This window comes from Salvelinus sp. IW2-2015, unplaced genomic scaffold (assembly GCF_002910315.2).
Source record: "Salvelinus sp. IW2-2015 unplaced genomic scaffold, ASM291031v2 Un_scaffold2447, whole genome shotgun sequence".
Taxonomy (NCBI): Eukaryota; Metazoa; Chordata; class Actinopteri; order Salmoniformes; family Salmonidae; genus Salvelinus; species Salvelinus sp. IW2-2015.
Window position 1 is genome coordinate 44826 of NW_019943768.1, and position 16582 is coordinate 61407.

At 42.9% G+C, this 16582-nt stretch overlaps 1 long non-coding RNA gene across 1 annotated transcript in view; it reads right to left on the bottom strand.

The window, feature by feature from the left end:
• The window catches only part of LOC112073984 (uncharacterized), a 56923-nt gene extending 42923 nt beyond the window's left edge, over positions 1-14000 (bottom strand). The window contains exon 1 of the long non-coding RNA XR_011476785.1: positions 13267-14000. This is a non-coding gene — a long non-coding RNA (uncharacterized lncRNA). The remainder of the gene's footprint in view (positions 1-13266) is intronic.
• Positions 14001-16582: the final 2582 nt, after the last annotated feature.

Below are 16582 nucleotides of genomic sequence, written 5' to 3' on the forward strand. Positions count from 1 at the left end.
AGTCATGGACTGTTTTCTCTGCCACCGCAAAGCAAGCAGCACTGATGCACCAAGTCTGGAACCAACAGGACCCTGAACAGCTTCTACCCCAAAGCCATAAGACTCCATAATAGTTCAACAAATAGCTATCTGCATTCACCCTTTTTGCATTAACTCTTTTGACTCATTACATACACTGCTGCTACAGTTTATTATCTATCCTGTTGCCTAGTCACTTTACCCCTACCTATATGTACATACATTATGTTTAGCCTTACTTGAATAAGAAAGATTAAGCGTAAAGTAAACGTTAAGATTTCCCTTTACTGGGAGTAAAGGGCCTAACCCGAACCATGAAAAACATCCCCAGACCATTATTCCTACTCCACCAAACTTTACAGTTGGTACTATGCATTTGGGCAGATAGCGTTCTCCTGGCATCCGCCAAACCCAGATTTGTCCGTCGGACTGCCAGATGGAGAAGCATGATTCCTCACTGCAGAGGACGCATTTCCTCTGCTCCAGCGTCCAATGGGGGTGAGCTTTACACCACTCCAGCCAACGCTTGGCATTACGCATGGCGATCTTAGCTTTGTGTGCGGCTGCATGGCCATGGAAACCCATTTCATGAAGCTCCCAATGAACAGTTACTTYCAGAGGCAGTTTGGAACTCGGTAATGAGTGTTGCAACCGAGGACAGACGATTTTTACGTGCTATGCACTTCAGCACTTGGCGGTCCGGGTCTGAGAGCTTGTGTGGCCTACCATTTTGCGGCTGAGCGGTTGTTGCTCATAGACGTTTCCACTTCACAATAACAGCACTTACAGTTGACCGGGGCAGCTCTAGCAGGGCCGAAATTTGACGAACTGGCTTCTTGGAAAGGTGCCATCCTATGACGGTGCCATGTTGAAAGTCAMTGAGYTCTTCAGTAAGGCCATTCTACTGCCMATGTTTGTCGATTTTATACACCGGTCAGCAATGGGTGTGGCTGAAATAGCCAAATCCGATCATTTGAAGGGGTATCCACATACWYTWKWWWWWMWARWGTATCAATGCGGGCTCAGCTTTGCTTTTCCCTTAAGCTGTGACAATAAATGCAATAACACAAGTTCTCGAGTCTTCCTTCTYCATTAAAGAGTGAGATGTGATCACTCTGTAAAAGCCTTTCCATAAAAACTTCCAATTACCTGATATAAAAAAATATATTTTGTGACAATGACGGGCTGTTGTTGTTGCTCATCATCCAAATTGGATTGGAATAAAAATCGCCCTTCTCCTTCAAAGAGGAGAAAATGAACAAATATTTGATCATTCCACTGTTTATGCTCGATTACCAAGAATATCATTCTTGTTAAAAGGTCCAATTAAGTACTGTGATTGTTCTCAATACAAATTGTCAAAAAGAAGAAGGGAAAAAAAGATTCTTAGCAATTTCTCAAGCAAGAATTTKGCTAGGACTGTCTGRGAGTGGTCTAAGTGGAGAAGGGAAAACTGAAAACAAGTTTTTATTGGCAGAGAGGTTTGGAACTCTTTGTTATTGGTCTATTAACTAATTTACCACCCATGACCAGTGTGGAAATGCATATAAATGCTAAATGATTGAGCAGTTGTGGACTGCACTGGTCCTTTAACCATATAAACCAGACAGTGTTTGAAAATTCTAATCTCCTTCACTTTGTATTGTGGAGATGTTCGTGTTCATCCAAACATTGAATAGGTGACTTCTCCATTAGAATTGCGTATGTGTCTGGGGGTTTTAGAATTGTCATTCATGTCGTAGCTGAATTTCACACTGAGGCAATTCAAGCTAAGTGTGCTGTTGCCCAAGGGCACAACAAGAGCATGCCCCATTTAAGATTAGGACCTGCTATGCATACTAGCCTATTTTGTGAAATACTGCCATTACAGGACTTGACAATGATTTTAGATCAGCCTTGAAGGCGAGCTTGAACCCACATGGAATTTGAACATGTAAACTATACAAATATAAGCTATCAGTGGATTCCAAGCAAGTCTAATAACGATTTCAGCAAAAAAATCGYAAATGTAACGAGACACAAATGACAATAAATATTCATATTCATCCATCAAAGCTAATGTTGGAGCTCCTGTTCAAATCTATCAGATTCACCAGTGTGATAGGACCACTTCGTAGAATATCATAAMGGCATGTGAAAATCGCTTAATCAGGTAGCACGTTGGGAGGTAATGAAGCCGTGATGCTCCATCAATGACAGTCGAATTAAGATTCAAACTTGAGACTTTGAAACAACTCCCGATTTATGTTCTCAGTCGGTGTGTAACACAGTGCATGTGTTCCGCATGTGTGATCTAAGATACACTATATATATATATACACACACACAACAGGTATGTGGACACCCCTTCAAAATAGTGGATTTAGCTATTTCAGCCACACCCGCTGCTGACAGGTGTATAATTTTTATTTTATTTTTTAAATAGCACACAGCCATGCAATCTCCATAGACAAACATTGGCCATGGAATGGCCTTACTGGTGTATAGCTCACCGCCATAGGACTCTGGAGCATTGGAAATACGCTCTSAAGGAGTGATGAGTCACGCTTCACCATCTGGCAGTCCGTCAGACTGGGTTTGACAGATGACAGGAAAACGCTACCTGCCCCAATACATAGTGCCAACTGTAAAGTTTGGGGAGGAGGAATAATGGTCTGGGGCTATTTTTCATGGTTCGGGCTACAGCATACAATGACATTCTAGACGATTATGTGCTTCCAACTTTGTGGCAACCGTTTGAGGAAGGCCCTTTTCTGTTTCAGCATGACAATGCCCTGGTGCTTAAGGCGAGGTCCGTACAGAAATGGTTTGTTGAGATCGGTGTGGGAGAACTTGACTGGCATGCACATCGGTATGGATGTCCCTCCAGCTATCTCTCCCTGTCCAAGTCAATCAATTGCCTGGGCACAGCTGGACCACTGCGCCCCCCCCCCCCCCCCCCTCCCTCCGCTGGGCCGTGCTCTCTGGATCAGAGTTCTGTCCCTTTGTTTGTTGTGGCCGGCGTTTAATCAGCTGTCTTCTCAGGTGAGATCTGTGGCTCTGGCCTCGAAATCAGCTTCGAGACATGGCAGAGACCGGATCATTCCGGCTATTGTGATAGGGAGTTCGATGGTGAGGCATATATCTGTACCTGGGGCAAAGACTGTTTTCCTGGGGTCAAAGTTCAGGATATCACAAGGTTGCTTCCCGAGGCTCTGAGTCAGTCACCGGGGGATAATACTGTCACGGCTCATGTGGGGTCGAATGACATTATGAAGGGCAGCTCAGAACAGCTGAAGACGAATTGTAAAGAACTGATTGTTCACTACTTGACACCAACAAACGCTCCATAATATCTGGCACTATGCACTCCCTAAATTGTAGCATTTAACAGTTCAACAGACTTTTAGCCCTCCATAACTGCCTACGAGACTATTCATAGCATCGTTGAGACAATGACTTATCAATGACCCAAGCTCAGCTCATTTAAWCGCTACCATTGTGACGCTGAGTTGTCATAATGCTTCAGCAAATGTACATTATCCCAGGGGCGTTGGAAGACACAATGTATGTAACMTAATTTATGTCCCTCTAACTGCCCTGAATGCCTCTGCTGATCCTACAGCTATCATATGCAGTAATCATATGCCTATGAACCAGAGTTATACTTTTAGCACTGAGGGGGTGTGCCCTAGAAGGAAGTCCACTGTGTGCAGTTCACCCTGCACTAAAATAAAATAAAAACTGAGCATGTCTACTTCTGCTAAGCTTCCCAGTAAAGCAAGAAAAACAAGTAAGCATCCAAGAAAAGTGCTAAAAATTGCCCACGTTAACATATGAAGCTTAAGAAACAAGGTTAATGAAATCAATAATTTGCTAGTAACTGATGACATTGATATTCTGACWATCTCTGAAACTCATTTAGATAATGCCTTTGATGATCCAGTGGTAGCAATACATGGTTAGAAGATCTATAGAAAATACAGAAATGCCAACGGGGCGRTGTGGCGGTCTATATTAAGAACCACATTCCTGTAAAGATTAGAGAGGATCTCATGGTAAATACTGTTGAAGTAATATGGCTACAGGTTCATCTGCCTCACCTAAAGCCCATTCTTGTGGGAAGCTGCTATCGACCACCAAGTGCTAACAGTCAGTATCTGGATAACATGTGTGAAATGCTTGAGAATGTATGGGATATCAACAGAGAGGTATATTTTCTGGGTGATTTAAATATTGACTGGCTTTCATCAGGCTGCCCACTCWAGAAAAAGTTTMAAACTGTAACTAGTGCCTGCAACCTGGTTCAGGTTATCAATCAACCTAACAAGGTAGTTACAAAAGGTACAGGAAATGAAATCATCAACGTGTATTGATCACATCTTTACTAACGCTGCAGAAATTTGTTTGAAAGCAGTATCCAAGTCCATCGGATGTAGTGATCACAACATAGTAGCCATATCTAGGAAAACMAAWGTTCCAAAAGCTGGGCCTAATCTAGTGTATAAGAGGTCATACATAAGTTTTGTAGCGATTCCTATGTTGTTSATGTAAATAATATTTGTTGGTCTGGTGTGTAATGAGGAGCAACCAGACGCTGCACTTGACACATTTATAAAATTGCTTATCCCAGTTACTAATAAGCACTCACCCATTAAGAAAATTACTGTAAAAACTGTTAAATCCCCTCRGATTGATAAGGAATTWAAAAATTGTATGGTTGAGGGATGAGACAAAATAAATGGCAAGTAGGTTTCGCTGTACAACGGTTTGACAAACGCACTGGAAATTGAGACATCATGTGACTMAACTGAATAAAAAGAAGATGAAACTACACTATGAAACAAAGATAAATGACAGAAAGACTCATAGTAAAAAGCTTTGGAGCACCTTAAATTCAATTTTGGGCAAAAAGGCAAACTCCGCTCCATCATTCCATCAGATGGCCGACCAATCAGCATAGGCAAGATGCAATAGATGGTATAAAATACAATATATACATGTGATATGAGTAATGTAAGATATGTAAACAGTATTAAAGTGGCATTGCGTAAAGTGACTAGTGATCCATTTATTAAAGTGGCCAGTGATTGGGTCTCAATGTAGGCAGCAGCCTCTCTGAGTTAGTGATTGCTGTTTAGCAGTCTGATGGCCTTGAGATAGAAGTTGTTTTTCAGTCTCTCGGTCCCAGCTTTGATGCACCTGTACTGACCTCGCCTTCTGGATGGTAGCGGTGTGAACAGACAATGGCTCGGGTGGTTGTCGTCCTTGATGATCTTTTTGGCCTTCCTGTGACATCGGGTGCTGTAGGTGTCATGGAGGGCAGGTAGTTTGCCCCCGGTGATGCGTTGTGCAGACCGCACCACCCTCTGGAGAGCCTTGTGGTTGTGGGCAGAGCAGTTGCCGTACCAGGCGGTGATACAGCCCGACAGGATGCTCTCGATTGTGCATCTGTAAAAGTTTGTCAGGGTTTTGGGTGACAAGCCAAATTTCTTCAGCCTTCTAGGTTGAAGAGGCGCTGTTGCACCTTCTTCACCACACTGTCTGTGTGTGTGGACCATTTCAGTTTGTCTGTGATGTGTACGCCTAGGAACTTCAAACTTTTCACCTTCTCCACTGCTGTTCCTTCGATGTGGATAGGGGGGTGCTCCCACTGCTGTTTCCTGAAGACCACAATCATCTCCTTAGTTTTGTTGACGCTGAGTGAGATGTTTTTTTTCCTGACACCACACTCCGAGTGCCCTCATCTCCTCCCTGTTGGCTGTCTCGTCATTGTTGCTAATCAAGCCCACTACTGTTGTGTCGTCTGCAAACTTGATGATTGAGTTGGAGGCGTGCATGGCCACGCAGTCGTAGGTGAACAGGGARTACAGGAGGGGGCTGAGCACTCACCCTTGTGGGGCCCCAGTGTTGAGGGTCAGCAAAGTGGAGATGTTGTTTCCTACCTTCACCACCTGGGGGCAGCCCGTCAGAAAGTCCAGGACCCAATTGCACAGGGCGGGGTTGAGACCCAGGGACTGTCGTTTCAGCATATGTAGGAACTTCTTCAAGACTGTTGGAAAAGCATTCCGGGTGAAGCTGGTTGAGAGAATGCCAAGAGTGTGCAAAGTTGTCATCAAGGCAAAGGGTGGCTATTTGAAGAATCTCAAATATAAAATATATTTTGATTTGTTTAATACTTTTTTGGTTACTACATGATTCCATATGTGATCGTTTTGATGTCTTCACTATAATTCTACAATRTAGAAACTAGTAAAAATAAAGAAAAACCCTTGAATGAGTAGGTGTTCTGAAACTTTTGACTGGTAGTGTATATATTGAGCACCTACCCACTACTGATGTTAACTTTAGACAATTTATAATAAAGCAACATTTCAGCAAATATTTAACTGGCTGCTGACTGGTCGAGTAACCTCTTCTGCCAGGAAGTCTTTCATAAGGATTAGTGACACGCCCAATACATCGCCATCCAGACAGACTGACAGGAACCTCTGACTGGATGTAATACAGCCACCATTCGCTGGGATTTTGTGTTGTATCACCACCATCTCTCTACAACACACACACTCATACTCTCTAGCCATTATCTGGCAGCATCCGCACTCACACCAGTTTTTTGTCACCACTACGCCGACCCTCTAGCTGGTGTGTTTCAGGCGGCATATCTGTGTTGTTACTGCAACGAGAACAAACTCTTTGATCTGGGGCAACGATCGGCTCAAACAGGAACGGCTTCAGTAGGTTTATTGGCTCCCTATCTAATGTTATTTAATTCTCTGTTATAAACTCATCTTCAGACTCGGAGCGACTCKGTAAATTCAGCCATTTTTGGGAGTTCCAAACTTTTCCCTCCTGCCAGTGACGTAACAATGCCAATATGGCGATTTAGTTAGCTGGAGTCCTAAATCCTAGTGTTTCCATTCCCCTTTAACAGCATTTTCAACAAGGCAGGTCCTACAGGCCCTACTTTTGTCACACCTGGACTACTGTTCAGTCGTGGTGTCAGGTGCCACAAAGAGGGACTTAGTGTCACGTTCCTGACCTTATTTCCTTTGTTTAGTCTTTGTTTAGTTGGTCAGGACATGAGCTGGGTGGGCATTCTATGTTTTGTGTTTCTATGTTGGGTTTGTTGTTTGGCCTAATATGGTTCTCAATCAGAGGCAGGTCATTGTCATTGTCTCTGATTGGGAACCATATTAAGGTAGCCTGTTTGCACTGTTGGTTTGTGGGTGATTGTTTCCTGTCTTTGTGTTCTGCACCAGATAGGACTGTTTTCGGTTTTCACATTTATTGTTTTGTTGCTTGTAGTGTTCACKTTATTATCTTTATTAAATCATGTTGAACACTAGCCGCGCTGCGTTTTGGTCCTCTCCTTCATCCCAGGAAGAAAGCCGTTACACTTAGCAAAATTACAATCGGCTCAGAACCGGGCAGCACGACTGGCCCTTGGATGTGCACAGAGAGCTAATATTTATAATATGCATGTCAATCTCTCCTGGCTCAAAGTGGAGGAGAGATTGACTTCATCACTACTTGTATTTGTGAGAGGCATTGACATGTTGAATGCACCGAGCTGTCTGTCTAAAYTACTGGCACACAGCTCGGACACCCATGCATTCCCCACCAGAGGTCTCTTCACAGTCCAAGTCCAGAACAGATTACAGGAGAAGCACAGTACTACATAGAGCCATGACTACATGGAACTCTGTTCCACATCAAGTAACTGATGCAAGCAGTAGAATTAGATAAAAAACATAAAAATCACCTTAAGGAACAGTGGGGACTGTGAAACAACATAGGCACAGACACATGCATACAAACACACTATACACACACATGGATTTTGTGTTGTAGATATGTGGTAGTAGAGTAGCGGCCTGAGGGCAAACACAATGTTTTGAAATCTGTTGTGAATGTATTGTAATGTTTTTMAAATGTATAACTGCCTTAATTCTGCTGGACCCCAGCAGCTAATGTGGATCCATAATAAATACAGAGCCCTGACTGCAACCCCATCGAACACCTTTGGGATGAATTGAAATGCCGACTGCGAGCAAGGCCTAATCGCCCAGCATCAGTGTCCGACCTCACWAATGCTCTTGTGGCTGAATGGAAGCAAGTCCCCACAGCAATGTTCCAACATCTAGTGGAAAGCCTTCCCAGAAGAGTGGAGGCTGTTATAGCAGCAAAAGGGGGACCAATTCCATATTAATGCCCATGATTTTGGCATCTGCTGTTCGAGTTCACATGCTTTTGGTTATGTASTGTAAATGCTTTCATGACGCAGCCACTGATTCCATAGCCTGACAACTCACACTAAATTMTTCCGCTGCTCTGTCGTTCGCTACATCATTTAGACTCATTGAAGTCGTTTGCGGTAAAGATGGGCACGAGGGCCRTTGTACAAAACAAAGTCATTAGTGATTGGATCGCCTGTAACCAATCAGAGTATCAAAGCAATGAAAAAYGTCTAACCACCGCTTTACCCACGTGTGTTCTGCCTCTGGCCCAACCCATCGGTTTCTGGACYAGTCAGACAACCCCGAAAGTGTTCGCATTCGGTGAAGGATCAGGGACGTACTCAGATGCAGAGAAGAAACTTACGTCCGTTGGCGTGGCTTAGCGGTTTGCCGGAGCAAGGAGTCTGGATAGCCAGGCAACTGATTCCATCCACCACAACCTCAAACTGTTAGTGGTGGAGACTTGGGTTTACGTCCCAACTGACACCCTATTCCCTATGTAGTGCACTACTTTYCCCCCGAACCCTATGGACCCTGTTCAAAAGAAGTGCACTACATAGGGAATAAAGTGGCATTTTAGATGCAGCCTCTGAGAGGCAAGGGTTTCATTATGGAGGGAATGAAGCGGACACTCCCACAGCAAAATCTTCTTTTGTTTCAGTGAACATATGTCACTAATAAGAAGCCCTGTAAACCATATAATTACACAGTCCAGCTCTGAACTGGTTTACAAGATCAGCACCCTTAAAAAAATTTGCTGGGCAGAAGGACTTGATGAACACACACACACACACACACACAACTACTCATAGATGCTCGCATATATAGTGCCTTCAGAAAGAATTCACACCCCTTGACTTTTTAAAAATGTTGTTGTGTTACGGCCTACATTTTTTTATGAATTAAAAAGAGGTTTTGTGTCACTGGCCTACACACAATACGCCAAAATGTCATAGTGGAAATATGTTAGACATTTCTACAAATTATAATTACAAATGAAAAGCTGAAATGTCTTGAGTAAATAAGGATTCAAACCCTTTGTTATGGCAAGCCTAAATAAGTTCAGGAGTAAATATTTGCTTAAAAAGGCAAATAATAAGTTGCATGGACTCACTCTGTGTKCAATAATTGTCTTGAACATGATTTTTGAATGACTAACTCGTCCCTGTACCCCACACATACACTGTATTCAGACCCCTTGACTGTATCCACATTTGTTACGTTACAGCCTTATTCTGAAATGGATTAAATAAAATAAATTCCTCATCAATCTACACACAATACCCCGTAATGATCATGTGAAAACAGGTTAAGACATTTTTGCAAATGTATAAAAAAACAACAACACAGAAATACCTTATTTACATAAGTATTCAGACCCTTTGCTGTGAGACTCGAAATTGAGCTCAGGTACATCCTGTTTCCATTGATCATCCTTGACATGTTTCTACAACTTGATTGGAGTCCACCTGTGGTCAATTCAATTGATTGGACATGATTTAGAAAAGGCACACGCCTGTCTATATATGGTCCCACAGTTGACAGTGCATGTAAGAGCAAAAACCAAGCCATGAGGTCGAAGGAATTGTCCGTAGAGCTCCGAGACAGGATTGTGCCGGGGCACAGATCTGGGGAAGGGTCCAAAAAAACACCAAACTCAGGGAGSTGACCAAGAACCCGATGGTCACTCTGGCAGAGCTCCAGAGTTCCTCTGTGGAGATGGGAGAACCTTCCAGAAGGACAACCATCTCTGCAGCACTCCACCAATCAGGCCTTTATGGTAGAGTGGCCAGTCGGAAGCCACTCCTTAGTAAAAGACAACACGGCAACACGCTTGGAGTTTGCAAAAAGGCAAATAATCAAGATTCTCTGGTCTGAAGAAAATAAGACTGAACTCTGAAACATGACCCGCCTAACCGCGCTCCTTAACACCCAACACCTAAACACGTAAGCCAGCCGCACCACCGTTTAACTGGCAACCAAATTCAGCCTGCAGGCACCCAGCCTGCCACAAGGAGTCACTAGAGTGCAATGAGCCAAGTAAAGCCCCACCGGCCAAACCCTTCCCTAACCCGGATTGTGCACCGTCCTATGGGACTCCAGGCCACGGCCGGCGCAGCCCAGGAATGAACCCGGGTCTGTAGTAACACCTCTAGCACTGCAGTGCCTTAGACCGCTGCGCCACTCGGGAGGCTCCTGGRTTTAATTGTTTCATTGTGTGAATTGTTTGCCCTTAGATTTTTTATTTTGGTCAATCCCCCATTAGATATGTCACCAGAAGTAAATGTACCGTTAATCCCCGTCATTTGGTTACATACATTTCTGTTAATGCGTGTATTAATTAGTAATTTACCATTCTCGGAGTAGAAACGTTGTTTGCAGAGTTCACAACCTGCTACACTTGTGAGAAACAAGTTCGCCTAAGCAGAGAAATAGATGCACTTCCTCAATCCAGAAAGCAAAATCTAGCTACTTTATATCTTAAGACTCTGCTGGAGATCCTTCAATTTTGGAAAAAAGTTAATGCACTGAAGTGTGAAAATTCCTCTCCTTCCCTGCGTAAGCAAGTTGTCAGAATCTGGTATCATTAATGAGGAAAATGAAGCTTTTTATTTGAAAGAAATGCTGGTTGAACTGACCCTGGTCAGCTAGTCGACTGCCTGCCCCTTCCCAGCCTCTTGTTGGCTTAATACCTGGGTTAAACTCATGGGTGTATTTGAGTCTGTATATTTTTTTTTTTACAAATATATACTTTCCAGTTGTATTTCCAAATTGATTAAAATGTTCAACAACTTGTCTTTTCAAATAAAATATAATCAGAATACTTACTTTGAATATATGTGAAAACGATTGAGATATTTGAAATACTATTTGAACCCAGGTCCGTTATGCATACGTACATTGGATGGTGCCCTTATTGATCGTGTCCTTGCTGGATTGACAAAAAACTATTTCAAAAAGCATTTTTTATTTTTATTTTTTATTTATCCGTTATTTTACCAGGTAAGTTGACTGAGAACACGTTCTCATTTGCAGCAACGACCTGGGGAATAGTTACAGGGGAGAGGAGGGGGATGAATGAGCCAATTGTAAACTTGTAAAAAATGTTGATGAGTTAATAAATATATCATTAAAATGGGCTTCTTCTGTAGGAACAGGTCTGTATCGATCCCTGTGGTACACCCTTTGTTATGTCCAGAAAACCTGATTTAGCACCAACAGTAAACAACACTTGTAACACTGTGTTCTGTCCTTTAAATCATTTTGAAACCAACTACACGCAGCCTGGTCCGGGCCAATTGATGAAAGTCTCTGAATAAGTAATGAGTGATCCAGTGTCAATAAAAAGGACTGGACAGTGTTTCTTCTTATCCAAACAATTAAGAACATAATTTAAAACCAAAGAAGTAGCAGAGATGGTGTTATGACCTGGTGTGAAACCAGACTGGTGTACATTTAGAATACATTTTGTCGTTAAAAAGGATCAAAGTTGAGTATTTACCAAGGATTCTAGAATATTTGCTCGGTAAGAGAGCTTGGGAATGAGGCAATCATTATTTAGGTAACACAGGTCACAAATATTCACTTGACTGCATTTCAATTGAGCCAAATGGAGGCTGGGAGAGGGACGAGCAGTCAACTCAATGACCAGGGTCAATTAAACCACCATTTCTTTCATATAAAAAGCCGACAGAGCTAAATGCTACTTAAAAGCATCACTCATCAATGTTTTCTCAGTAATGATGACAACTTGCTTAGGCAGAGAAGTATAGGTATTTCCACGTTTCAGTGCATTACCTTTCCAAAATGTTGACGGATCACCAGCAGAGTCRGAGATAGAACTGGAAAGTAGCTTGATTTATCTTTCTTAATTGAGGAAGTACATCTATTTCTCAATTGCCTGAAATGCTGCCAATCAGCAATCACCATCAGCAGTCCATTTTTCTAGCCTTGGCTCAGGCCTGATTTTTCCACATAATTCCCTTCACTTGTGTACTTACTGACAACCATAAACATCCTGATATACATTCTGTGGCACAAACGACAAAATATTCAACTCTTCCATTGATAGAGCTTTCTTCCTACCTTTTCTGGCCAATTCCCATTATAATGTTGGTCTATAAGCCAGTGCTTTGCTCTCAGATGTTTGTTTGGGCTAAAACCTCTGTTAATACTCTTGTTATAATGAAATTCTACGATTAATACAAATATAGTTTTGAAACAAATGTAATTGATTCGGACACAAGGCCTAGGGTGTTAGCTGGGAGTGTATTACTATGCATAGGCTAACTGCAACTGCGTTCCGTGCAGCAATTCAGTTATTTAGTTTGGGTAGTGAACTAGAACATCTCATTTGCCTTTACTGATATGGCATTTTGTTCCACTCATGTGTGGTCGCTTGGAAAGAGTGAAGGAGTAGGTTCACAGTGCATCGGTCTATTATGAAAATGCTTAATGTTTAATGTGATGGGAAAAGGCAATTCTGAGGTGCATTAATAAAACATGTACACCAGGTTATTCCAACACCCTCCAGTGAATTGGCTACAGTAGAGTCCTCTTTAAATCTCCATGCACGAGAAGAAAAAAGACAAATCTTCCTCTTAAATTGTTAATCTGTAACAGAACGGATGTTCCAGCATGGGCTAACGGCAAGAGCTGCTGTGCATTTGTTTTTCCCCCAACATGAAAGGCTTGATGACAGAGTTGAGATAGAGGGACACAAACTGGCAAGGGCGGGGTTCCATTCTTCAATTATTTCCAATATGCTACACCTGAGTGACAGGCATTAGGCTACATATATGACAGTTGAAATGTGACGTTTTTAGATGAGCTATTCAATGGCCCATTCCTAGGTATACACAGAGCAACATGTACTAGCCTACTAGGGGAGCGCATTGAGTGGCAAACTCAAGGTGTTTCTTATCCGCGACATGTTTGAATAAGATATTTAAACATTGTGACACCATTCACAGTCCGTGCGTAAACATAGGCAAAATAGACGGCAGCATCATATTTTGAGCACCCTTACCTGTGCAGTCTTTTCCTTTCCCTTTGCATTCGCCACTTTGTAGGTAGGATGCCAATGATCCAGGCAATGAAGCGATAGCCACGAAGCAGAGGAACGCCAAGGAATAGCCAGCCAAAGGTCCGGGCAACCTACCAGGTCGCAAGCTTCCAACCATGATGAAAAGGATGGAGACGATAACCAAACAAGGCTACTGTCAAAGAATGTATCCAAAATTAAGTCAGTTCGACAACTTGACGAAAATATTGATGGGTAAATTGTGTTGAATGAAAGAACACAGCATAGAAGCAGGGATGCATGCACGAAGGAACACGCACTATGACAACGGGACGCGATGCAAAAATAATATAGCGGTATTCTTAGATGCCGAGCACACAATTCTGAAGGCTCTTTACTCCAAATAAACGAGGTGGTCATCTATGAAACCTCGGTGGCTGACGAAATTCCCCAAGACGACAACAGAAGCAGCAACAGCATCYTCGCAGTCCGTCCTTCCAACACGCTCTGGGTCGTTTTATGACTTATCTGACGCCCCGGATTTAACACCGAGGCAAATCCCTCCTTTCAAAACAACACCTCACTTTGAATCAATGTAAGTAGTCCTACACTCCCGRTACGTTTCCGTTCATAAAACCAAATCTGGTTTCAATAACCGGGAATTAAAGAGAAAAGGCGCCGGATGCGAAACAGCCACAGCAGCTACAACAAAGAGATTTGGAGAGAATAGTCACGTGAGAGGATGCCCCCCTTCCTAGCCCTTTYGGGTGAACTATCCCTTTAATAGCTCTCTTGAAGTGACTGTCCCTACTCATTGGCAGTGAACAACTTAAACAGATGTGAAATCTCTACTCTGGGAAGGGATTTTTCACTGTTTCGTATTGGGTGCGCGCAGTGAGCAACTTGAAGAAAATGATGGGCTGCAAGTCTTATTTTCTTCTGTTTGTTCATGTTGTTCCCACACCACATCAGCAGTGAAGTATGATTTTCACGGTGTGTTGAAGACAGTCTTGGGTAAGAGTACACTCTTACAGACTGACTACAACGCTCGCGTCGCGTGCGCGAGCTTTGCAAAATAAATTAAGAAATGTATGTTATTCAATTATTGCACCCACACTGCTCGCGCGCGCCAACAGCTAAAGGGCTAAAATAGAAGTCAGTTCTATTTCTGACGCAGATCGCGCTGCAAGTCCTGCCTCTCCCATCTCCTCATTGGTTTATAGAAGCAGGTACCCACGTGCCATCTCCTCATTGGTTATACCCAAGTGGGTGACAGAAAGACGAACGAGGTCAGTGGCGGTAATGCACCTAATTTCAGAAAGTTGCCAATCGCAATATAAAGTCAAGAGATGAAAAAGCCTGGAAGGAAGAGAGATGACTAGAAACGATTCGGTTGACCGTTTTATGTGTGAATTAATTGGCGGCGTAGAGGACCTTGTGCATTTCAGGTAAAATAACAACTCAATGTTTATATCCCAGGACAAATTAGCTAGCAACAGCAAGCTAGCTAAATAGAACAAATTAGCTAGCAAGTGCAAGCTAACTAGCTAATTTGCCATAAATGTTTAATGCTTTTCGACCTGTCCCCAAATTAATATAATTGTTTCAGAGTTTGTTTTGATATTTTAACCTGCGTGTCGTGATCGTTTTTGGTGTGGGGGGACAAAATAAATGTATGCACGATGGCGCACGYGCGCAGCCGGTTTGGGTTCCGTGTTAGGAAAAAAGGTGCTATCTATGTCACGCTCTGATCTGTTTCACCTGTGCTTGTCTCCACCCCCTMCAGGTGTCGCTTACTATCCCCGGTGTATTTATGCCTGTGTTTGCTGTCTCTCTGTGCCAGTTCGTCTTGTTTGTCAAGTCAACCAGCGTKTTTGTGTCTCAGCGCCTGCTTTTCTCAGTCTCTCTTTTCTCGCCCTCCAAGTTTTGACCCTTGCCTGTCCTGACTCTGAGCCCGCCTGCCTGACCACTCTGTCTGCCCTTGACCTCGAGCCTGCCTATCGTCCTGTACCGTTTGGACTCTGACCTTGTTTATGAACTCTCGCCTGTACCCGACCTGCCTTTTGCCTACCCCTTTTGTTATAATAAATATCGGAGCTCAACCATCTGCCTCCTGTGTCTGCATTTGGGTCTCGCCTTATGCCCTTATAATCTAGAACTTAAAAGGGTTCTTCAGCTGTCCCCATAGGAGAACCCTTTGAAGAATCCTTGTTGGTTCCAGGTAAAACCCTTTTGGTTCCATGTAGAATCCTTTCCACAGATGGTTCTACATTGAACCCAAATTTTTTCTACCCAAGACCAAAAATTGTTTACCTACAACCAGAAAGGGTTCTCCTATGGGGACAGCCGAAAGAACGCTTTCGGGATCCTTTCTTCTAAGAGTATAATTTCACTGTCTCTCCACCCCTACAGCAGTAAGTGAACTGGTCATGGCTGGTAGGGTTTTTCCCTGAGTTATCACAATTTTTGTTCATCCATTTTTCACTACAGCAGTCACTTCCTGTGGGATTTTTCCACGGTACTTCACTGTTTTCCCCAATTCCTCTCTCCAAATTCAAAAGTGAACACCAWTTTATACTATTTTCACAGTTCCTTGTCTATACTCCAGTGTAATAGCTTTAATGTAATGCTTTTCTCCATATTTCACCATCCCACAACAGTGAGTGGCATTGCCTGCAATCCTTGGGTAGCATTTTACATTGTCAAAGCCTACAGTACAACCCAATAATAAGCTCCTCGGTACTGCTGCCCTTTTCCMCCATCGATTCTCTCTGCTTCAATCCAACAATGCTGAACAGCAGAATCATACAGTATGCTATGCGAACCTCTCAAAGGCATACAGTGTATCCTTGACGACGGCCATTTATTGTGCTGAGTGTAAAAGGCCATGAATGGAGCGTGGAATCCGCCGATTCTCTGGGTCCCTCTCTGCCCAGGATAACGGTTTTAATGTAGCGTAAGGGGATACTGTGTGGATTGCAGGGGCTAAATGGATAAAGCCATCAGCAAATCAGCAATGCTAATTCCATTAACATCCAACTAATTGGCCTACTACATTTATGCAGGATTGGCAGGGATGTTGTCTGTCCACAATGTTATTCAGAAGTTTCAGGGAAAATCCTATTGAGGTGAGGTTTGTTGGGCTATACAACAAGAATGGCAACATGAATGACATGACAAACACCCAACACAATACTGACGACTCCTAATTATATCACAATTCTCAAGCAACATAATTGGTCAATCACAGCATCAGTGAAATCTTCCCCATTAAAGTAGAAGTGCCAGCAACATTAAGTGCTAAAAGACCTGTGACAGAGGA